Source organism: Anser anser, assembly GCF_964211835.1.
Source record: "Anser anser genome assembly, chromosome: 1".
Lineage (NCBI taxonomy): Eukaryota > Metazoa > Chordata > Aves > Anseriformes > Anatidae > Anser > Anser anser.
The window spans coordinates 8381660-8400073 of NC_139720.1; the positions used below are offsets into that span (position 1 = coordinate 8381660).

General features: G+C 42.4%; 1 long non-coding RNA gene across 1 annotated transcript; it reads right to left on the reverse strand.

Moving 5' to 3' along the window:
- Positions 1–459: 459 nt before the first annotated feature.
- On the reverse strand, positions 460–15193 carry LOC310892259. The gene is made up of 4 exons (XR_014577992.1): positions 15105–15193; positions 7855–7936; positions 7081–7200; positions 460–1495 (listed from the first exon to the last, which is right to left on the reverse strand). It is a non-coding gene; the product is annotated as an uncharacterized lncRNA (long non-coding RNA).
- Positions 15194–18414: the final 3221 nt, after the last annotated feature.

Sequence of the window (18414 nt, forward strand, 5' to 3'; positions counted from 1 at the left end):
TTAGCAATAAAGGTTATTAATAAATGTTAATTAATATTTAAACACACACACAAAAATAAGCAGGTTCAATCTGCAATAGACCAGAGGCACTGATGAGTTGGAATCTGGTCTGCTTGTATTGTGATGGGAATGGAAAATACTTTTCTTATTGAAAGAGGGTCAAGAAAGGGTTTTACGTTAAAGAGAAATTGCCCACCTCCTCCTTCCTTGTTCTGTAGCTTCTGGAGCAGGTTATAATACTTACCAGAAATAATATCATTTGGTCAACTAAGTATTAACATTTTGACATCATTATGGCTTATCTTTGCACTAAATTTCACAGACCAAAAGATTATAGAAATGGACATTGATATTTCTGAAGACAATCACAAAACTTTTTTTTTTCTTTTTTTTTCCCGTAGTAAAAAGACTGCAGTAAGGATCTCATTTGCTATATTAAACTTAAACTCACAGGCTTAGAAAACTCAGCTCATCTGAAAATTAATGCCTTCCCTAAGCTTGTTTGATCCTGATGTTTTTGAAGCAAAGGCCACAATATATATGAGTGACAGGCTTTTATCCCCATGAGGCTTGGCAGAAGTCACCAAGCTGTGACCTGTGCTAGATAAGAGTTAGGTCCTTTGGAGGTAACAGATAATGAAATACTGGACTGCCATACCATCTGACTTCTTCTTCATCAGCTCCAGTTAAAGGTCAGATGACAAACCTCAAGTGACAAAAGAGATTGAAACTCAGCCCATCATTTTCCCTGATAATTTCAAATGTGAAAGGAAACAAGGTAAATATTCTGGAGCAAGTAATTACCTAACTGCTGTTAACTATTATTATTCATAATAACTATTATTATTCATATTCTTTCATGTTTAGACATGCCACATAATTTCAGAATCTGGAGTTAACATGCATTTGTGATATCTAATTGCAACAGAATATACCAAAATATACCACTTGCCGAGGCGATCGGCTCCAGGGCAGATGCGTTCTGCAGCGGAGCTGGGGACTGGGACAGGCAGGGCTTTTTTTCCGGCATAGAGGCCGCTCGAGGGAGCCGCCAGGACCCGGCAGCCCTTGCGAGGGAGGCTGACGAGCCGTAGGCGGAGCCAGCAGCGACCCCTCCCCGGCCGTTCAAAAGCAGCCCCTAGGGAGCGTGAGCGACCAGGAGTGCGGCGACCAGGGCGGGCAAACAGGGCATGGTGCGTCAGAAGGGAGTGGCGCGGCAGTTCGCGCAGGCAGGGCAAGCAGGGAGGGCCCCTCGCTGGTCTTTTGCAGTGGTCTTTCCCTTCGGTACCTGTAACCGGCCTGGAAGGAACCTGGCCATGGTATCAACCAGGCAGAAAACCATGGCCTCCGCATCTCTTGCGGCCTCTCCAGCCACAGTCACCGATATGGCTACTCAGACGGAGGGCTCGGGGAAACACGCAGCCATCCAGGTCTTGGGTTGCAGGGTGTGCCCGAGTCTTCTGTCGGTATCCGACAGCAGCGGCGAGGGTTATGCCTGTGGGAGGTGTGCCCAGGTTGAAGAGCTGCTCAGCCAGGTAGCGGAGCTTCGGGAGGAGGTGAGCAGGCTCAGGAGCATCAGGGAGTCAGAGAGGGAAATTGACTGGTGGAGGTGTACTCTGCCCTCTCTGAGACAGACTCACGAACCTGCCATAGCACAAATGTCTCCTGCTACGCAGAAGACAAAAGTTCCCTCATCCCGCCAGGCAGCAGGAGGGGACCTAAGCCAAGGGGGGGAATGGAGGCAGGTTCCTGTTCGGGGGGGTAGGTGAGCCCTGTCCTGCCCACCTCACCTTCCCATCTACCCTTATATAACAGGTACGAAGCTCTAGAACATGACAACCAGAACAACGAAGCAGGCGAAAGCCCGTCCCGGTTGGTGAGGATGCCTAAGGCAAGGTCCCCTACCCCCCACATTGCTACATCAGCTCTCAAAAAAGAAAGAAGGGTTATTGTCATGGGGGACTCCCTTTTGAAAGGGACAGAGGGCCCAATATGCCGACCGGACCCTACCCACAGGGAAGTCTGTTGCCTCCCTGGGGCTCGGGTGAGAGACTTCGCTAAGATAGTCAAGCGCCTGGTACGGCCCACCGACTACTACCTGCTACTGGTCTTTCAGGCTGGTAATGACGAGGTAGCAACGAGAAGTCCGAGAACGATCAAAAGGGACTTTAGGGCTTTGGGGCGACTACTTAAAGGATCAGGGGCACAGGTTGTGTTTGCCTCTGTCCTTCCGATAGGAGGGATCGAAGCTGACAAGCAGACTCATCACATTAACACGTGGCTTCGGGCTGGTGCAACCGGCAGAATTTTGGGTTTTTCGATCACAGGAAGGTCTGTGTGACCCCGGGCCTGCTGGCACCAGATGAGATGTGCCTCTCTCAGAGAGGGGTGAGGATTTTTGCTCAGGAGTTGGCTGGACTGATAGACAGGGCTTTAAGCTAGAGTCGAAGGGGGAAGGGGATAGAACCAGGCACGCCAATGACGAGCTAAGAGATGGTGTGCTAGAATCAGAGGGACTGTGTCCTAGTAAGGCCCTTCGGTCGGCTACACAAGGTGCTGCATGTAGGGAGGCGCATTTGAAGTGCTTCTACACAAATGCACGCAGTATGAGGAATAAAATGGATGAGCTGGAAGTCTTGGCCCAGTCCCACAGCTACAACATCATCAGCATAAGCGAAACCTGGTGGGATGAGTCCTGTGGCTGGTGTGTTGCGATAGATGGTTACAGGCTCTTCAGGAGGGACAGGCAGGGTAGGTGAGGTGGTGGGGTGGCGATGTATGTGAAGCATGGGCTGGACTGTGTGGAACTTCAAGTTGGCGATGGCAAAGTTGAGAGCCTCTGGGTAAGGATTAAGGGACAAACAAATAAAGGGGATGTCGTTGTGGGAGTCTATTACAGACCACCTGGCCAGGACAACAACTCTGATGAATTATTCTTTGCAGAACTAAGAGATGCCTTGAGATTGACTCCCCTCGTCTTAATGGGGGATTTTAACTTGCCAGACATCAACTGGGATCACCACACGGCTGACACGAGCAAGTCCGGGAGGTTCATAAAGAACATAGATGATAACTTCTTGGTGCAGGTGCTAAGTGAGCCAACTAGGAAAGGCGCCCTCCTAGATCTGTTGCTGGAGAACAGAGAGGGTCTTGTGGGAGACGTGGCAATTGGCGGCCGTCTTGGTCATAGTGACCATGAAGTGGTTGAGTTTAGAATTTATGGTGACAGAAGGAAAACAGCCACCAAAACTTCAGCCCTAGATGTGGGGAAAGCAGACTTCAGGCTGCTCAGGGAATTAGTCAGCAAGGTCCCCTGGGAAACTGCTTTTGAAGGCATTGGTGTCCATCAGTGCTGGTCCATCTTTAAGCACTGCCTCCTAAAAGCTCAAGATCAGGCGATTCCAAAATATCGGAAGTCAGGCAAGCGGGGCAGAAGGCCGGCCTGGCTGACCAGGGATCTTCTACTGGAGCTAAGGCGAAAAAAGAAAGTGTACGGCTGCTGGAAGGAGGGTCAGGCGACGATGAAGGAATACGGGGATGCTGTTTGTGTTTGTAGGGAGAAAATTCGTATGGCCAAAGCCTAACTAGAGTTGAAGCTGGCCATGTCTGTGGGAGACAATAAAAAAGTTTTTTTTAGATATGTGAACAGAAAAAGGAGAACCAAAGAAAACATAGGTCCGCTACTAGATGGGGAGGGTCTCCTCACAGACAATGACAGGCAAAGCAGAGACGTTTAATGCCGCCTTCGCCTCTGTCTTCAGTGCTGATGATGGGCTTCGGGACCCAGGGTACCCTGAGCTGGAGGACCATGACGGTGGGAATGACGAACTCCCAACCGACCCTGAACGTGTGCAGGATTTGCTGCTCCACCTGGATCCATACAAGTCCATGGGTCCGGATGGGATTCATCCCAGAGTACTTAAAGAGCTGGCAGACGTCATCGCGGGACCTCTCTCAATTATTTTTCAACGATCTTGGGAATCTGGTGAGGTCCCATTGGACTGGAAGCTGGGAAATGTTGTGCCAGTTTTCAAGAAGGGTGAGAAAGAAGACCCTAACAATTACAGGCCTGTCAGTCTCACATCAGTGCCTGGTAAAATTATGGAGAGGATGATCCTTGAAGTTATTGAAGCGCACCTGGGGGACAATGCAGTCATTGGTCCCAGCCAACATGGGTTCATGAGGGGTAGGTCCTGCCTAACAAATTTGATTTCCTTTTATGATAAGATCACCCATGTAGTCAATCAAGGGAAGCCAGCTGATGTGATCTTTTTGGACTTCAGCAAAGCTTTTGACACGGTTTCCCATAGGATCCTACTGGACAAAATGTCCAGCATACAGCTAAACAAAACCATCATACCATGGGTGAGCAATTGGCTCACGGGCAGGGCTCAAAGGGTTGTGGTAAATGGGGCCACATCTGGCTGGCGGGTGGTCACTAGTGGGGTCCCCCAAGGCTCCATTTTAGGGCCAGTCCTCTTCAATGTTTTTATAAATGATTTAGATGTAGGACTAGAAGGTGTTCTGAGCAAATTTGCCGATGACACTAAACTTGGAGGAGTTGTGGACTCAGATGAGGGTGGAAAGGCCTTGCAGAGAGATCTGGACGGATTGGAGAGCTGGGCGATCACCAACTACATGAAGTTTAACAAGAGCAAGTGCCAGGTCCTGCACCTGGGACGGGGCAACCCTGGCTATATGTACAGACTGGGCGACGAGACGCTGGAGAGCAGCCCTGCAGAGAAGGATCTGGGGGTTGTGGTTGACAGCAAGTTGAATATGAGCCGGCAGTGTGCCCTGGCAGCCAGGAGGGCCAACCATATCCTGGGGTGCATCAAGCACGGCATTGCTAGTCGGTCAAGGGAAGTGATTGTCCCGCTCTACTCTGCGCTGGTGCGGCCTCACCTCGAGTACTGTGTGCAGGTCTGGGCACCACAGTACAACAAGGACATGAAACTGTTGGAGAGTGTCCAGAGGAGGGTGACGAAGATGGTGAAGGGCCTAGAGGGTAAGACGTATGAGGAGTGGCTGAGGTCACTGCGCCTGTTCAGCCTGGAGAAGAGGAGGCTGAGGGGGGACCTCATCGCAGTCTACAACTTCCTCGCGAGAGGGAGTGGAGAGGCAGGTGACCTATTCTCTGTTATCGCCAGTGACAGGACCCGTGGGAACAGTGTTAAGCTGAGGCAGGGGAAGTTTAGGCTTGACATCAGGAAGAGGTTCTTCACCGAGAGGGTGGTTGCACACTGGAACAGGCTCCCCAGTGAAGTAGTCACTGCACCAAGCCGGTCTGAATTTAAGAAGAGATTGGACTGTGCACTTAGTCACATGGTCTAAACTTTTGGGCAGACCTGTGTGGTGCCAGGAGTTGGACTTGATGATCCTTATGGGTCCCTTCCAACTCGGGATATTCTATGATTCTATGAAAATGCTGCCTGAGCAAGAGCATATTTGTAAAAATTCTTTTAGGCATTGGTCACTTAGGAAAAGCAGATGGGATTCCAGCAAAATACTTAGGTTGCAAATAAAAATTAAATTGGAAAGACTTTTTTTTTTTTTTTTTGACTGAAAAACACATGCTGAAGGAGTTTTAAATTATAGGTGTTTCCCAGAGAAAGGATTATTTAGAAAACTCAGTCTCTCTGAATTGGTCCTGAAAACTCAGTCTAAACATGACAGTGAGCTACCTCATAACATCCCATGCTAAAAAAGATAGAAACTGAGAAACCTCAGCACATCTGTTATTCTATGGAGCAGAAGGGATCAGACTCTTCAGAGTAACTGAAGTTTTGTCTTGGTTTTAGCTGGGACGAGAATAATCCCAATAATACACCCATGTTTTCAGTTGTTGCAGAGCAGTACTTACACAGAGGCAAGGACTTTTCTGCTTCTTGTGCTGCCCTCCTAGCAATGAGGCTGGGGGTGCACCAGAAGCTGGGAGTGGATAGAACCAGGACAGCTGGCCCAGGCTGACCAAAGGGATATTCCATACAATATGGCACCATGCAGAACAATAAATGTGGGAGAGCTGGCTGGGGCTAGGAGGAGTGATCAATGCTCAGGGATGGTCTGTACATCAGTCAGGGTGGACAGCAATTGCATTGTACATCACTTGCCTTGTATTATTGTTGTTGTTGTTATTATTATTCCTTTTCTGTCTCATTAAACTGTCTTTATCTCAACCCATGAGTTTTTTAGTTTTTTTACCTTTCTTTTTTCTTTTGTCATTTCTCTCTCCCATGTCATTATTGGTGTAGGATGGGGAGTGAGCTAACTGCTGTGTGGTTCTTAGCTGCCTGCCGGGTTAAACTGCAACAGGTGTTCTCTTGAGAGTGAGGGAGTCAAGTTTTCATCTTGCATGTGTCTCTAATCCACATTAAGAATGCTACACCCAGCTCTTCCTTTGCTGATTTAATTCACAGGCTCCCCCATGGCTAGCTGAGATTGTCACAGCATAAAGGATCTGAACATCCTTGCCAGGACACTGAGGCTCATAAGCAATCCTGACAGAATTACTTTAAACCTGTCAGAAAGGGCCTCTGGATGTTAAGGTGGTGCAGGCTGAGGAACTCATGCAGGGTGTGTATGTCTGTATGCTGCCATTTAAATGTGACACTCTTGTTTCATGTGTACCATCTCTCTGTACTACCGTAAGCTGGCTGTCTGCACAAGCAGCTGACATTGTCCTTCAGTTCACTTATTTCAGCTTATGCAAAGGGAGCACATGCTATCACAAGCAGGGAGATAATAGTTTTTCACCCTAAATTGGCTAAATATATATATTACAATGAAAGGAACATGCTGATGTCTGAATATAGTGAAACAGAAAAATAATTCTAAAATTAACTGCATATTTTTGAAAATCAAGGGGATTTTTAATATGCAATGAACATAATATTGGTCTTATGAGAAATTTCTGTATATTGTGGTATGTTATACAGGTCTAATGTCATCTTTTATTTTCATGGGTTAAAATGTACACTTCAGAGAGGTAGGACTATTCGTTTTTTTTTCAGACTCTTCATAAATACATTGTTAATTAAATTTACTTATTTCCTTTCCTGTTAAAAAAGCACAGCTTACCTGTTAGCTTGAGTAATTGTATTTGCGTAGAAAAGATCTGACTTCAGTACATGGAAATCACCTCTCTTGTCTTTTCCCTGTGCTTCTTGTGACAGCAGAGAATTAAAGTACCATCTTTGCCTGTGGGAGCCAGAATAAACTTTGATTAGGACATTAATTTAAGACCAAGAAAATTCCATACTCCAGTCTCCTTTATAAAAAACATGCAGTATTAAAAAAAAAAAAAAAGGCAAGCATCAGAGCCTGCCGAATGCTCTGATGCAGTAATATCACATACATAAATACTCAAGTCAGAGGAATCTTATAGATTTATCTCTGGGATAATTGGAAAGAGCTAAGATCCACCCAAGACATGGAAGAACTTCAATTTCAAAAGATATAATTTCCTTGAGAATTGTACCAGCTCAAATATTTACTTTTGCTTCTTGAAATATCATGCATTACAGACAGAAAATATATCATCTATATTTGTAACAACACATACTATGACCAACTGTTAAAAAAAATCTATTTAAAATCACCTAGGCATTTTGTTTTCTCACACCTTTCGTTAAGGAATTTATTCAAGCTTATTTTCATGGTGAAAGCTATTTACAAAAATTAACTTGATCTAATAATGCTCTAAGATAGGAAATCATTTTTGTTTTAATAGTCTCCAAAGAAAGAGAAGTAAAATATAAAATATGCTTCTATGTTATTAATTAAGAACTTATATAATTCTATTTCAGGAAATTGCTAATAAAAGGGGAGTATCAGGAGAGAAAGAAAACTAACCTGCAATGTTCTCTTCTTTCAGTCTCTGCTTTCTTGAACTGTAAGACTCCCCATTTTACTGACACTCAGAAATGTCTGTTAGCTTGTCCAAAATAAAAGAAAGCATTGACATCAAAACAAAAATTAGGAATCATCTAGTATGCTTTACTGGAACGTGATGATTACGAGTACTTAGGAAACCTATAAATAGCTAGAGATGTAGAAGTGTTATGACATTAGCCTGTCAAATATTTCAGTATTAAAGTTCTTGTTAGAGGTGGATCAATAGTGGAGTCCTCCCTCTGTGGAGCTGTTTGTAATTTTCTGAATAACTTATTTAACCATGGAAGTGTTTGCAAATCCTGAACATCTTATTAACTTGGTATATAAAGAGTTGGAGTGAAGAGAAAAACCATGCTTCTGCAGGGACAGCACCCAAGGGTTTGGTGAGCAGTGCTGTTGTCAGGCTGTTTGCAAATAAGTCCCCATGGACCAATTGCAAGCCTTCAGAATTCTTCCCTTGAATAATTCTTCTTTCCTACAGACTGCTTTTTTTGCTGCACCATTTCTTTATAATGAGAAAGGCTTTAGCAATATAAATACTACAAAAAAAAAGTTTCTTACTATTTTCATTTATAAAATGCTGTGAACATTTGCCTTCATTTACAAATATTTACAAATGTTGTGAACATTTGCCTTTACTTTTGTTGTGAACATTTGGCTTCACCAAGGGCAAATTGTGCCTGACCAATCTGGTAGCCTTCTATGATGAAGTGACTGCACCACTTAACAAGGGAAGACTGACAGATGTCATCTACCTGGATTTCTGTAAGGCCTCCAACATGGTCCCACATGACATCCCGGTCTCCAAAATGGAGATATATAGATTTGATGGGAGGACTATTCGGTGGATAAGGAATTGGCTTGAAGGCTGTACCCAGAAAGTGGTGGTCAATGTCTCTATGTCCAGGTGGAGGCTGGTGACAAGCAGTTTCCCTCAGGGGTCTGTCTTGAAATGGGTACTGTTTAATATCTTTATCAATGACATAGACAGTGGGATAGACAGTGCACCCTCAGCAAGTTTGCAGATGACACCAAGGTGAGTGGTGGTGTTGATACAACAGAAGGAAGGGATGCCATCCAAAGGAACCTGGACAAGCTTGAGAAGTGGGCCCACGTGAACACCTGAGGTTCAACAAGTCTAAGTGCAAGGTGCTGCACTTAGGTCAGGGCAGTCCCAGACATGAGTACAGACTGGGAAGAGAATTCATTGAGAGCAGCCCTATAGAGAAGAACATAGGGGTTCTGGTGGACAAAAAGCTTGACATGAGCCAGCAGCGTGTGCTTGCAGCCCAGAAGGCCAACTGCATCCTGGGCTGAAACAAGGAGTACAAGAGTGGCCAGCAGGTGGAGGGAGGGGATTATTTTCCTCTGCTCTGCCCTTGTGAGGCCTCACTTTGAGTCCTGCATCCACTGGGGTCTGGGGCCCCCAGTGCAAGTAAGACGTGAACCTGTTCAAGTGGGTCCAGAGGAGGGCCACAAAAATGATTAGAGGGCTGGAGCAACTCTCCTATAAGAAAGGCTGAGAGAGCTGGGGCTCGGAATTACTATATGTCTGAAAAGACAAACCTTAAAGCCTTTTCCCAAAATGGAAGACATCTGGGGAAAAAAATCTGTGCTTTGTTATAAGCTGTCAGTGGTATTCACTGCTGACTTAAAAAAAAATAATCTATAATGATATGTTTTACAATCTGCACCTGCAGTCCATAGATCAACAGTGAGTAATGGTTTTGTGCTAACTAGGAATGTGCTAATAATAATAATAATAACAATGATAATTATAAAAAGAAGACTCTTTCCAAGCAAGCTGTTCAGCACAGCATTTACTATACAAATGAGTATGTTCTCAGTATAACACCACCTTGATGAGAAGAAAGATTTCTTTAAAGAGGCTGCCCTTGGTATACTTAGATAGGAACAGATGTACTGTATATAAAAGGTTGTTACAAGTTGTACTTTTTTGTCTGAAGATACCTTCAGGTAGTGGGATTTGAATTTAATAGTAAAAGTGTTTATTTTGTCAGCTCGTGGGCTAGTGGCGATGAGAGATCTGAACGTGTATCATTCAGATACTTAAAGAAAACTTCTAACTTTAAAAAGATCCATCTTACAGAAGCTAATTCCTGTATTTATAAAAGCTTCCATTTTCTCTTTGTGCCTATTACTCAGAGGCATTAAAGTGAGAGCTGTTTGACATAAAGTTACATAACATGTGCTTTTATTACCCCAGTTAATTGGTGGACCAACACTTTCAAGAAAGCCATGAATTTATCTGTCACACCCCATTTGCTTTGCTCTTCCTTCCCCTTTATCTGAACCCCTCCATGATTCCTTTCAGATAGATAGCTCTGTTGTTTGTTTGTTTGTTTATTTGTTTTCTTTCACAACAAATAATATCTGTAAAAACAGTTCACAGAGATGTGAAGTAAAGAGTTGTTTCTAATGGCACAAGTTCAGATGAACATTGTTCTCTTGCAACTTTAAGCATTGCATGTGCTAGAGCAGTTCTCTGACCTTCAAAGATTCTCAGGCAACCAACCTATAGCTATTAACTTCAGCAGAATCCTAAGACCTGAATAACTGGGAACAGGAGTTTGGCAGACATGCCTGAGTTCACAGAGATATTCAGCAGCAGGGTAAATGTCTGACCACAAATTTTGGAAGCACTGCTGAACAAGAAAATGCTCTTTCTCATCATGTAGATGGGTGGAGAAGACAGAGGGTATGTCTGGGAAACAGGTATTTGAGGTTATCCACTGGTGAGCAATGTTGTGCCAATTTACTACCGTGTACGAGCAGCTATAAGACTAGGGATTAGGCTAAATTAGGTACTCCTCCCAGTCTTGTTACTGCTGATGCACTGCCAGGCATGACTTAATGATGGTGCCAGCATGCTAAGAGCAGTTAGCAAGCTAGCAAGACACCAAGGCTCACTTGACATCTGGGTTCATGATCCTTGACAGTCAAAGTCAGCTTATCTAATTTTAGACATCTATATTATAAACATCTGTATCTGAGTTAATTATTCAGAATCTTTTTATAGGCAGAGGAGAGAAAAAGGCACTTCTAAAGAATGAGACATCTAATGGTTTTAGGCATCTGCCTTGAAGCAAGAGATTAGCTATTTCCTTCCACTAACTGTGCAGAATCTAGAGAACTAGTTTATGTTAGGAATGTACATTTTGTATCTGCAGATTGTGTCCGGTAGACACAGATGACTAATTCAGATAGGATGCCTAACCTTTAGAAAGCTAACAGCCTGAATTTCACCCTCTGCAAAGTGTGGCTGTTCCTTCCTGGAGTGAGGTTGCATGACTTGCTGTGCAGATAAGGCCCAAGCTCATTCTAAGAGGGTTTGTGATATTCAGGAGACAGAGCCAGTGTGAACTTGAACTAAATTCAAAGTGGAAGTGAGGTACTTGGTCTGAAGATAGTGCTGACACTGGCCAGCTTTTATGTATATCCTGAAGGTAAAACTGGAGTATTGGAGTGAAGTTGGAACATCATTGAAATGAACTGTGCATAGCTTTGCATAGATTTGCACAGAAAGCAGACGTGGGTCTAGAAGTTTTAATCTATTTGCAAGCTTTCTTGTGTTTTGGGATTATTTATAGCCAGAATAATTTTTAACAAATCATAGAATCAAAGCACGGTTGACGTAGGAAGAGACCTGTTGAGATCATTTAGTCAACCCTCCCCTGCTCAAAGCGGATCAGGTAGGGCAGATTGCCAGTGCTATGTCCAGTTGGGTTTGAATATTTCCAAGGATAAAAACTCCACAACCTGTCTGGACAAACTGTTCAAGTGTTTCGTCACCCTTGCAGTGATTTTTTTTTTTCTAATGGAATTTTCTGTATTTCAGTTTGTGCTCATTGCCTCTTGTCCCATCATTGAGCATCACAGTGAAGGGTCTGTCTCCATCCTTACTCCCCCTCAAATTATATTTATTTATAGAGATAGATAAAATTTTCCCTGAGCCATCTTTTCCTGACTGAGCAACCTAAGCTCTCAGCCTTTCCTCATATGTCAGATGCTCTCATCCTGTAAACATCTTTGTGACCTCTTGCATTATGTGCCCCAGTACATCCATATCTGTTCTGTACTGGGGAGCCCAAAACTAGACCCAGAACCCTGGACAGGTCTCCTCAGTGCTGAGCAGAGAAGAAAGATAACCTCTCTTGACTTGCTGGCAGTGCTCTGACTAATGCAGCCCAGGAGGCTGTTGGCCTGCTTTGCTGTCAGAGAACACTGCTGCCTTGTGTTCAACATGCAGTCCACCAGAACATTATGTACAACTTACGAGGAGAGGAACGGAGAAGCCACCACATGTAACAGACATTAATGACATGAATGAATCTCTGAGGACTCCTTCAAAATCAGTGATGGCTATTCTATAAGACTGTAGAGAAAACGGGTAGCTTGTAACTCCAAGATCCATCATCAAATATTTTCTAAAATTTGTTATTTGACATCAGTGTTTATTATTAAAATTTATATATTTTTTAATTTTATGAGTATATAGGTACGTAAATTTATTGCCAGAAGATTATTTTAACTCAGAAAGTATTTTGTCCTCTTCTTTGTTCCTTCAGGATTTTTTCCATTTGCTGGCACAGCAGATTCCATGCCCTAGGATTTCCCATGTCAAAAGTGATAATTTGATTTTTCAGTAATAAACTTGCTTGGACAAGTGAGACTGGGTCAGCAAGTGAGGCAAAAGATGACACAACACAGAAAGCTCAAAACCCAGACCAAAGACTGGGAGGATATTAGATATCTTTTGCAATACTAAAGACTGCTGTTCTGAGAGCATACTCATATCTTACAGTTTTCTCTTCCCGAGAGTCCCTGACGCCATTAGCACAGCCTTCCCCCAGATAAAATTGTGTTAATCCAAGTGATAACATTTCCTAACAGCTATATTGTTTTTTCTTAAGATAGCTTTGTTAGAGATTGCTCTGCTGAACTCCAGCAGCTGTGCTTAGAAAGAAATGAGCTGCACAACAAAATGACCCCAACTGAGAAGCTCCCTGTGAGCTACCAAACTCTCACTTATTAGGCTAAAAGCAGAGGATGATTTTTCACCAAACAGGAAAAATAACCTAACATACACTTCAGAACAATCCAAGAGTAGGCAGTATTCACAATTCTTAAAAGGGAGGAGGGTGCTGGCCTCAGCTATAAGTTGAAGCAAATAGAATTCCCAATATGGTATGTATTTTAGCCATTGCAATTTTACTCAAATATATGAGAATGAATAAAGGACGTGAACAAACTGTAGTGCACTAAGCATGCACTGTGGTTCTGTGTTGGACTACAGAAGTTAAAACTTCTAAAGGAAAGACTGAAATTGTGTTTGAAAATGGGAGCCTTAAAAAAGAACAGTGCAATAATCATAAACTGTTCCAAAATTTGCTCAGCTGATAGATATAAAAGAAATTATACTAATCAGTTTTGTATCAAAAATATATTTTTCAGGTATCTTACTCAGAGTTTTTGAGTTTGGACAGTGATGTCTTCAGTTTTGCTTAAAGGGGATGAACTGGTCATTGACACTAAAACTCAGATTAAAGATGAATTTCTGTAAGACTTAAATTGACAGCATGAGGATCTTAACATTTCTTCAAAGTTAATGGAGATTAACTTCTTTTGTAACACTTAGAGAAATACCCAAACCCCTGCTTCTCTGGACCTGACCACAGAAGTGAGTTAGAGATCTCACAGCGGGAGCTGAAACAAAATCTGGAACTGGGGCAGATCTAAATTTCAATATACGTGATTATTTATTTATTTATTTATTTTCTATGCTGGGATCAACATTCTTTATTCTGCAGGCATTTTCTCTAATTAAATCAACTCTTCTACCTGGCCATTTCAGCAGGTCATTGTTCCTATTTATAGTTCTGAGTGTGATCAATCAAGTATCAGAAATGTTTTATGTCCTTTGCCCATGTGCTGAGCAAAACAAGATGGTTTATCATATTTTCTGCCTATGTTTTCTGCTTTTTCCATGATAGGTTTTTATTTTGGGGCATTATAGTGCCAGCAGGAATATGCAAAAGGAAAAGGCGGGATATTAATGCTTGGCACAAAAAGGATCTTTCCTCAGAGGGACAGTATGTGCAATATTTTTTTCCTCCAGTTTCTCATCCAAAAAACTACCATTGTCTGGCAGTTCTGTCTTGCCTAGAGCCAAGGTGCAACTCAGCCCTCAGCCAGATACCTACTACCAAAGTAACTGAGTGGTGAGAGACTGAGCGTTTATCAGGTTTTGTTTTTCAAGGAATTATTCTCAGCAGAGAGCACCTGGATGCATATCCATTGTGAGCTTACTGACCTGTGGCTGAGGACAGTTGCCAGCCCTGATTCATCCCTAAAATGGATTAACTTTCACAGCTTCTTCATAGCGCACTATGGATTGAATGAGGAACTCTGTGAAACAAATGCATAGACGAGGGTTGGAATTTAACCTTTTATGCTTCCCATGAAATGGGTATGAGTCTGCCTTAGGATCCAGAGTTTTTCCAGCTTTCTCAAGGGCTCTGGTGTAAGAGTGCAGGAAGGAAACATGGGTTCAGTTAGCAGACATAAGGGCTGTTTTGTGTAGCTTTGTCAAGGGAATCAAAATGCCTACACCTAGGAAGGTGCTGAGTGTTAAAAAGCCCCATTCAAACCAGATAGGCACCCAGAAAATTCAAATGCTAGTATGCCTCAACCACTTTGATATGCAAAGTATTTGTCTTTAAAACAGAATATAGACCAGATCTTCAGTGTGTTTCAGGCTAATCTACTGATGCGCATGTAATTTGTACCCACTGAAGATCCATCTGCATGTTTTGCTATACCAGGAGTAAAAGCACTGGTGTTCTGCATCGAGCCCAAGGGCATTAGCTCTTTTTCCAGGTGTGTTTCCATTAGGGCTTTGGTTCACCTTAGCAGTGCACTCCTTACATGTATCTCCTTAGCATCACCACATAGCACACATTGAGGATGGCTCTCCTAACACAAACTGTACTCCTTCTGAAAAATATTACAACAGAATATGCATAGCAGCATCTAACATGAGCTAACTGCTACCAGCCATCCAGACCACAGAACGAGAGCCTAAAGCACAGCCACCAGAAGGTACGAAGTGTAGATGTCAAATTCTCAGCATCACTTTGCTCTCATATTGGGCCTCACAGCTTGCTAACATAGACCCACGTACTTACTTTTTCTAAGATGAAAATTTCCTCAAAATCTTGCTTCAGCAACTTTCTCCTCTCTTCTTTGCCCACTATGCGCAGTACATTAATCATTTCCTTGTGCTTATGTAAAACCCTGTCAACGAGAGAAACCAAAATCAAACCAAAGTAATAATACGAAGAAGGTGCCTCCAAACTATTAAATGAAATAAATAAACAGCAAGGAAAGATCAGCAGCAGTGCATAAGGGGGTGTGACGAAACTGAGAGACACAGGGACCAAGTTTCCAGGGACTTGGAAGCTGCTAAGAGAGCAGTTTTACGCACCAGCCCCAAAGCAAGTACAGTAAAATTCCATTTGAAATTTTTTTTTTTTTTAGCTGGAAGCTCAAACACTGCCACATGCTGATAGTGATAAATCCAAAGAGGCACAACCTTTGCAAAGCAATTTTTATCAACACTAAGAGGATGCTGCCTCAGCAGCCTAGAAAAGCAGAAAACATTGAACTTCCTGTAACACATATGGTAATTTTTGCTAAATTTTTGATCAAGTGGTGAATTTAGTGCTGTGTTGTAGAGTTTTACAGCTACTAAAATTCACTCTTAATTAAGGAATCATGTTAAAAAGGCAAACAAACAAACAAACAAACAAAAACAGTTAATAATATTTAGCTCTTGGACAGAGTACTACAATTCCAAAAGGCCTTTCACATGAGCCTTCTGCAGTGAGGGCTCTGCCACACAAAATCGCTTTCACCAGCTGAAGGAATGACATTGGCAGAGGTCAGCTTGCTAGAATGCAGTGAAGCCAATCATATTTCAATCTTCAGTGCTAGACACTGATCTCCACAGTTACATGCCTAAAAGGGCTTTTTCTTAGAGATACCGATCAGCTCCTGACAAAGTCAGTGGAAACTGTGGCTTCACCAGCCTCTGAAGGTGAAGCTGCCTTACATTCGTGTGCAGTGCTAGATTTGGTTTCCAGTCCCACAGATCTGACCCCACAATTTTGTGAATTGTTGCAGCAGTTGTATTTTGTATTTGTACTGTGAATAAAAAGTAGCTATGAAAATCATGAAGCTATTTGTATGATCAGACAAAATAATTAATAAATCAGTTTCCATCGCCTAGGCTGAAATGTTGGGCTACAATGTGCTTAGGTTCAGTCTCAGCTGACGTTTAGAGACTACACTTACCTCAACTCACCTCAACTCCATTGCAATCTAGAGTTTAGCTTCCATATTTATCTTAAAGGATATCTGACTATGTAAGTTTGAAATATTGGGTCCTCTGCTCTTGTCTTTATGATGCATGCAAGAGCACACTCTCTGTGTAAAAGCACACCTTATGTATACCCACATGGCAGTTTCGACACAAAATGTGTTGTCATAGATCACAGTGAGACAGCATCTTATCTTATACCTACCATCATTCTAATTAAAACACTTTCATCAAGGGCCCTGCATCATTCACAAAACCTTTCTGAAAGCAAATATAAAATTTCCTGGCCCTATTAGTCAAACATCAACTTCTTTACACACTTGAGACACAAGTCCTCATTCCTTACTTTCATTTTTACATCTCCCTACACAAGGAAGCCAAATAGATCCTGTCTACCTTCAAACTTCTACTGCTTCCCATACCTTTAAATCAAGATCTGAAACCCATGGCCTCCATTTTAAGCCCTCTCTTTGTCATCCACTCTCACACGTGCAGGCTAAGGCATCATCAGTTCTATAACCCCTGATATCTTCTGTATTCCTGCTGTCTATCCCATGTCGGCCTCCTCAGTCACAAGCTCAAGTCCCCAGATGGCAGAGCTGCTGCAGAGTGATCACCAATTAGTTTTAACTTCACTGCATAGTATCGCTTTATTTATTTATTTATTTATTTATTTATTTATTTATTTTTCATATGAAGACAAAGAAGTCAAGGGTAAATCATCTGTTGATTTGTAAAATACTTTATATTTGGCTTACAGGTCAAATTCAAACCCTTCAAACAATCAACTGGGCAATCAGTCTGGGTCAGGTGAAGGATATTTGAGAAAGAAAATATCATTGAATGAGCTGGAAGACAGAAAAATTATTCTAGTAAACCACTCTCTACTCTTCTTTCCCAGGACTTCTTTGCCCTTTATCCCATGATAATCTAACTAGAAATCTGTTCTCCACTTGTCCAGAAATGATTTTCCATTTATATGTTAGGAGCACTCACTCTTATGTAGGTCTGGTCCCTAACACATGCTCCCACTTTTGCTAATATATTGGGCCAAAAAGCAACAATGCATGCACCTTGAATACAAACATCTTGGTATGATTGGGTGAGGATGAAAGACTGAGACTATCTGTAAGAATATCTTTACCATCTTACATCTACAAGGTATTTTTTCCCTGTATTTTTCTTTCTTTTATTTTTCAGTATTTCTCTTTAAAGCATTAACAAGATTATAACATGCCAACATTTGTAATACTGGTTTTGAGTTAGCAAAGAGATGAGGATTGCATTATTTCAGTTCCTACCTCAAGAGGCTTATAGCAAACTTAAGAAATTTTCACTTGAAGATAATGCTGATGTTTTATAATGCTGCTGCAACAGTGTCACCATGGACACACTATCATTTTTCGGAGATGTCAGAGATGTAGGCAGCTGACATTCTAGCAGAGTCAGCTCTACATGTCACTGTGGCTCACAGAAATGAACTGCCAGCGAAAATGAAGATCTCAATAAGAAAGAAAAGACTTTTCTTATCAAATATGCTTCAGGAAAGAAAGAATTTATGAACACAATCAGTTTGGGAGTTATACTAAATAGCTACCAGTGAATAGTAGCAATACATCTTGCAAAGACCCAGTTTCCCCAGTTACAAGCTATTTTTTCTCTTATTCAGTATGGGAAGTGACATGTGTATTAGCCTATTAAGCTCTTGACATCTGTCTAATACTGTGCTCTACTTTTCCTGAGATTTAATTGCTAATATGACCAATACCCTAACATCCTACTTCAGTAGTTTGTGATAACCTAAATGAATTTAACATCCAAAAGTATTAAATCCTGGAACGCAAGAGATGATTACTGCTGTGTGTGTAGCCCAGAGAACTCCACAGAGCAGCCATCAGTAATCCAGGTGACAGCGTGGGAGCCACCGTCTTTAGGTAATGCCAGCTGAATCTTGGAAAATACTCAGGAAGGTGATGAAACTGAAGAGGGATAATCAGTGCTTGACCAGGTCTAGTTAGCTAAGCTCCCTTTGCTCACAGATAACAAGCACAGGGTGGCCCAGGGGTCGTGCTGTCTCTTCTCATGTGGTGAAGACTAATTTGGACATCTTCAGAAAA